The sequence below is a fragment of the Chrysochloris asiatica genome, unplaced genomic scaffold (genome assembly GCF_000296735.1).
Source record: "Chrysochloris asiatica unplaced genomic scaffold, ChrAsi1.0 scaffold00208, whole genome shotgun sequence".
In the NCBI taxonomy this organism is placed as follows: domain Eukaryota; kingdom Metazoa; phylum Chordata; class Mammalia; order Afrosoricida; family Chrysochloridae; genus Chrysochloris; species Chrysochloris asiatica.
In genome coordinates this window covers 2,493,639-2,500,684 of record NW_006408726.1, presented here as the reverse complement: position 1 = coordinate 2,500,684, position 7,046 = coordinate 2,493,639, and positions in this window count along the sequence as shown.

Sequence of the window (7,046 nt, the reverse complement as noted above, 5' to 3'; positions counted from 1 at the left end):
AATAAGGAAGACCATAGAAGAATTGATGCTTTTGAGTTATGGTGTTGGAGGAGAATATTGAAAGTGCCATGGTCTACCAAAAGAACCAACAGATCTGTGTTGGAAGAGGTGCAACCAGAGTGTTCCTTGGAGACTAGGTTGGCCAAATTTCATCTTTTATACTTCGGACATATTGTCAGAAGGGACCAGTCACTGGAGAAGGATATCAAGTTGGTAAGGTGGAGGCTCAGAGAAAAAGAGGAGGACCCTCCAGCAAGATGGATTGGCAAAGTGGCAGCATCAGTGGGCTCAAACGTGGCAACAATAGTGAGCTTGGCCCAGGACTGGGCAGTGTTTCATTCTGTTGTACATAGGGTTGCTATGAGTTGGTACTGACTCAATGGCACATAACAACAACAACAACACTGACTACAGGGTGGTAGTTATGCATAGGGCTAATTTGCTGGAAATTGGAGGTTCATATTAGCACAGATCAATTCAGTAGTTTTATTTTTGGATCTCAATCCCTCTCTGACAACTCTAGTAAAGCTTCATTCCCTTTTGGATCTAACCAGTGATTTCATGGAGAACTTGGAAATGGCTGTATATCAGAACCAATCATTCAACCATCTGTTTGTCATTCTTTCCTCATTGATGGAGTAACTTCAAGTATCTTCTTAATTTAGTCTTTTTCTCTCATTCTGCTTTTGAGGGCTATGATAATTTTGGAATTCTCATCCCTTTCTCTGCAAAGTCAAAATTTATTTACAAATAGCTACAAAGCATTTCTTTAACACATTCCTTATAACTGCAAGCTGCAGCACAACCTATCTTGGAAATACAGGTCAAGTTACTTTGAACTTTTTGCACCTTCATGTTCTCAGCTTCAAAATGAAAGAACTGATGACACATATTTGATGTTCTTCTGGTTCAACACTTCTGTGAGTTTAAAACAATTACTTCAACTATGCTATTCAGAAGTGATCTTATTTTTAATAAAACTGCTTTACTCAATAGTGGCATTTGGCTCAAATGGAGAACTTGCCTGAAAAAAATCTCCTGTTGCACTATATAAATTATCGCATTAATAATTAATATATTTTACACTTGTATTTAGGAGATCTGGTAGCATAGTGGTTACAAGTCAGACTGCTAACCTCAAGATCAGCAGTTCAAAACTATCAGCTCTGCTGCAGAAGACAAATGAGGCTTTCTGCTCCCATAAAGATTTGTAGTTGTTGTTAGGTGCCATCAAGTTGTTAATGACTCATAGAGACCCTATGCACAACTGAACTGAACACTGCCAGATCCTGGGCCAACCTCACAATTGTTGCCCACTCTTGAGCTCATTGATATTGCCACTTTTCCAATTCGTCTTGCTGGGGATTTTTCTCTTTTTCTCTGAACCTTCACCTTATCAAACTTGATATCCTTCTCCAGCAACTGGTCCCTCCTGACAATATGTCCAAAGTATGAGAGACGAAGTATGGCCATCTTGGCCTCCAATGAGCACTCTGGCTGCACCTCTTCCAAAACAGATCTGTTTGTTCTTTAGGCAGCCCATGGTACTTTCAGTATTTTCTGCCAACACCATAACTCAAAAGCGTCAACTATTCTATGGTCTTCCTTATATGCTGTCCAGCTTTCACTTGCATATGAGGTTATTGAAAATACCATGTCTTGGGTCAGGTGCACCTTAGTCCTCAAGCTGCCATCTTTGCTCTTCAACACTTTAAAAGGTCTTGTGCAACAGATTTGCCTAATGCAATACGTCGTTTGATCTCTCAACTGCTGCTTCCATGAGTGTTGATAGTTTATCCAAGAAGAATGAAGTCCTTGACAAAGTCAATCTTTTCTCCGTTGATAAGAATGTTGTTTATTGGTCCGGTGGTGAGGATTTTTGTTTTCTTTACGTTGAGATGCCATCCATACTGAACACTTTGCTCTTTGATCTTCATCAGTAAATATTTTAAATCCTCTTTACTTTAAGCAAAGTTTTATCATCTGCATATAGCAAGTTGTTAATGAGTCTTCCTCCAATCCTGATGTCATGTTTTTCTTCATATAACCCAGGTGCTATAATTATTTGCAATGACTAAATATTCAGAAGTAGTTCGTCACTCTGTCCTCCTGTCTGTCTTTGTCTGGAAGATCATCTGAAACCTGTCCACCATGGGTGACCCTACTGGTATTTATAATACCAGTGGCATAGCTTCCAGAATCACAGAAACTCACAAGCCACCACAGTGTGACAAACTGACAGGCGAGTGGTGGCATAAAGATTTACCACCTTGGAACTCCTATGTAGGTTTTCTATGAATTGGAACCTGCTCCATGGCACACCACAACAACAACAACACTTATATTGCTCTTAAACTGCCAAATGTTTTAATATCTGTTATTTTAATCAATCTTCATGTAAGACTATACAATTCCTGTAATTAGGAAAAAAGAACAATTAATAACAACTGGGTATCCTCAAGGTTGTTGTTGTTAAGTGCCATCAAGTCAATTCCAACCCATAGCCATCCTGTATAGGGTTTCTGAAGAAAAGCTGGTGAGTTTGAACCACCAATGTTGCAGTGCAAATGGCTTCATAATCTGGTGCATTAACCCTCAGCGCCACACCAGGACTCTATCCTCAAGATAGTCTGGTCATATAGTATGCTTTTTCTTATAATATCTAATTTATTCACTAATCAAACATAGGTTTTAATAATTTCTTCACCTTAGTACATAGAAACGGAATGTCAGTTAGGTCAAATTAATGGAATCCTGATGTGGTGCTGCAGGATAACCACTGTACTATTAACCGTAAAGTTGGTGGTTCAAACCTACCAGCCACTCCTCAGAAACCCTATATAGGGTCACTATGAGTCAGAAGTGACCCCAAAGCACTTAACAACAACAGCCATATAATAAGTGAAAGAGATGTAGCTACAATTTGCAATCAAGTCATCTAACTCTTCCTGTGTTATACTAGGAGCCTTTTTGTTCTGAGTTTTAATCTGAAAAATAGTAGCTACAGCTAAACCCAGGTATTATTTAAATAAACTGAGGCACTTTTAGAGACATTAAAGTAAACTACCTAATGACATGTGACTAGACAGTGAGATTCAAAACCAGTGTTTACCTCTTAATTAAAATAAGATAAGCTTACTGTCAATTGCTAATAACCCCTAAATTTTACCTTAATATAGCTTTATCATATCCAGATTAAATTATTTTTAAATGAATTACCTCTTCAATTTTCAAAGGAAAAAAAAAATGTTCTTTTATAAAAACCAAAGTCAAAGTAAGGCATATTAGTAAGAAATCAGTTAAAAGCTTTAGCAAACAATATGCTCTTTAGAATGCATTTGTGAGAATAGATGTGTTTGGAGAAGAGAAAACAGTCCTTTTTCATTTTTGATGTGAAGTAAATATATCACTCTCAGCTTGTGTACTTGGATCTAATTTCTGAAAGACATTCAGATGTTTTTTATAGGTTGCATAAAAGCAAAAGACATTGATGTGCTTTTGGTTTAAATAAAACAAAAATGAAGGGAGGGAGGCAGCAAGATGGCAAATAGGGAAGAAAGGCTATAAAAACCCTGTACAGCAAAGATAAGGAAACCCAAATGAAATAGGTACAGATGATAGTCCTAGCCCTGACCTTCACATGAAGGGATAGAGAAGTGGATTGGATTCTTACTAGAAGAGAAAGCTTATCATATTCAGCAGGTAAAGGAGACAGACTGGTGACCTGTTTTGGCCAACCAGATGTGGCACGGCCATCTTAAACTCTTTTGAGTGACTTCAGAAACAACACAGCATATTGGCATTGCAACAACATACTGGTGGCTTATAACGATAAAAGTTCAATTTTTTTCATGTTCAACAGAATCCCCTGGGGACCAGAGGCATGGCCAGTTCCTACCCACATACAATGCCAGCAAAGCTAATGCTATCCTAGTGGTCAGAGCCTCAAAGAGGTTGTGAGTGCCACTGCGGTGAGTAGGGAGCTACTCAAATTAGCCTCAGCACTGGATTCTGATACAAGCCTGCAAAGCTGACCCTGGCAAACCCTTGGACTAACTCTAACTAAGAGGGGCAACTGAACAAATGCATGGGGCTAGGGGGGAAAGAGAGAGAGAGAGAGATTTGCAATCTATGTTGGCTAGCAAAGCTCGTCATGGCTATCTTGAACTTCTCAGGTGACTTTCAAGGAAAAAGGGCAGAAGGTGGTGCAGAAGCATATCACTTATTGACAAGGAGGCAGGTGTGAATTTTTTTTCTTGTACTTTACATTATCCTGGTGACCAGAAGTCTAGTTGGCCCCTACCTGCATAGACTCCCAAGGAAGAGCTTGTTCTCTAGGCAATCAATGCAGAATCAAAGAAGTGGAGAGTTAGCAACACCAACCATGGCACCTGGAATCATGTGTGACCTGCTCCAAACTCTGCACAGCTGATTTTGTCTAGTCCTAGAACAGTGGGACCTCTCACACTTGACTGCCCTTTGAGATGAAAATGCTCTGATCCCCAGCTGCCACGGGGTCAGTATGAACTACTTTCATGATTGAGTGCCCAGAACAGACAACACCTAGTCCTACAGGAACTTCATTTAGGGTTGAGAGTACTACCATCTCATCCCTTGACTACTCATGATATGATGCCCTTGGCTGGCAGGAGACTCCAGAATTTTCTCTTCTCTGGGTATGGCATTGTCCCTGTTCTTTTCCTTATTCTTCTTTATTTTTTTCTTCCCCTTCTTACTCTCTTTACTCTTCCTTTCTTTCTCGCCTGTCTGTGCTTTCTTTTTTCTGCTTCATTTTCCCAACCAATGTTGATTCTTCCTTCCTTTTCATTTGTTTCTTTTCCTTTTTATCTCTTTACAACTCTTTTGTCACATTCCCTTTTATTCATTCCACTCACAAATTGTATTTAGTTATTTTTCTTTATTTTAATTTTCTCTATTTTTATTGTTGTTGTTGTTTTATATTCCTCTACTTCTGTTCCTTTTTTGGCATTTGTATTCTTTTTCTAGCTGTTGCCCAAGTGGGTTTTTGTTTGTTTTTAAATATATTTATCTTTTTTTTTTTTTTTTTTTTTTTGCTATTATTTGCTTGTATGCTTGTTTTCCTTTTGTCTTGTGAGTGTGTTTCCCTTTTCTTGTCTCATCCAAGAGGGGACAGCAACTGCTCTCGTACAGCTCAAACAAAACTATACCCACTACAATGCATCTAATTTAACAAGAACCAATAGTAGCTGCTATGCACCAGATCAATGACAACAACCAATATCAGCCAATCCCATCATACATTTAGTTGCATAAATGGCAAACAGAGAACAGTGTACAAGCTTCCATCTCTTAATAACACCCATCATGAGGCAGCTGGTGAGTGCCTAAGAATGCACAAACATACAGTCATCAATTGAATACAAAAAACAACACTGCCACAATACATTGAAAGGATAAAGTAATAGATTTGAATCAACAGAAGCCTGAATGATTCATTAAAGTGAAACTGAAGTTAAAACTATCAATACTAGTAAATTAAAGGAACATTTAGAAGAAAGAAATAAAAACTCTGAAGAAAGCCTAAGATTCATGTGGGACACTTGAAGTGGGATAAATTATGAGTGATTGGATGATTGGAATTTCAGAACAGAATGAGACAGAGTAAAGCGGAAAAGAGTCAAAGAGTTGTTGGAAAGAAAACTTCCCCAACATCATGAAATGCAAGATAAGTGTTCAAGAATCTGAATGAACCCCTAACGGGTTCAAAAATAAAATCAAATAGAATCAAAAATAAAATCACCAAGACTTATCATAACCAAACTCTCAATATAAAATACAAGGAAAGAATCCCGAGAGCAGGTTGAGAAAAACTAAAAGTTACCTATAAAGGAAAACCAACAAGATTCATCTCCTTTTTATCAGGAGAACCCAGGCAGGCAATAAGTGAATGGGAAGACATATACAAAATTCTAAAAGAAAAAAAAAAAAAAAAAAAAAAAAAACTGCCAACCTAGAATCATATACACAGCAAATTGTCCATCAAATGCAATGGTAATATTAGAACATTTCCAGATAAAAAGAAAAAAGAAATTAAAGGAATTTTTAATAACCAGACCAAGTTTACAAAAAAAAAAAAAAAGAAAGAAAGAAAAAGAAATGCTAAAAGGAGTCCTTTTGACTGAAAACCAACCACAGCAATAAATAACCTGAGTACACAGCAATGTCACCCAGAATTGAATCCACATATCAATATATCCAAAGTAAAACAGACCCACAAGACTGAGAACAGAGAACCAGAGATAGCAATTCATAATGAAGACAATAAAATAGGAAAAGTATAGTTACAGGATTTCCAAATGGTAAGGAAGACTAGATATTTTAAGATAAAACAGAATGTTCTAAAATGGGGAAGACATTAATAAATTACAAGGTATCCCAAATGAAAATTAATGCACCTTCACATTAATTCAAGAGAAAGGAAAACCATGAAGATTTAATAAGCATTGAAAGAACAAAAATGAAGAAATTGACAAGAAAACACACAAGCAGAGCCATGGAAAACTCAATGAAGATAGTGGATTAGGGAGAAGTGTGGTGCAAACCTCTGCCAACAGTAACATAGAATACCAGACGAAAAATGTTCAGGGGATGGTTCCAGAACTCTGAACTACATATAAAAGAACATTTAGAAAGTTTGAAGGCATACAGCTAGTGGAATTTGTAGCAGAAGTAAGAAATCTGGTGCTTTCTGATCTGCTGGAGCCAGCCGCTCCTAGAGCGGCCATCTTGGGAGTGATGGAGCAGGTGAAGGATTAGAGGAGCATCCCACTGCAGATGTCTGACAGAGATAAAGGTGTGGACATTCTTTTTTCTCTCTGTGCATTGATCTCTCACTGTTTGAGCACCTCCACTCCGGTGACTAGAGGGGATGCCTGAAGTACTTGACACCCCACAGCCCCGGAGGGTTCAACTACACAGGTTGTAAATTTATGGAAACTTGTTTTGGAGCCTAAGACAAGGTCTATTCTGGAGAATGTTCCATGTGCACTGGAAAAACTGTATAT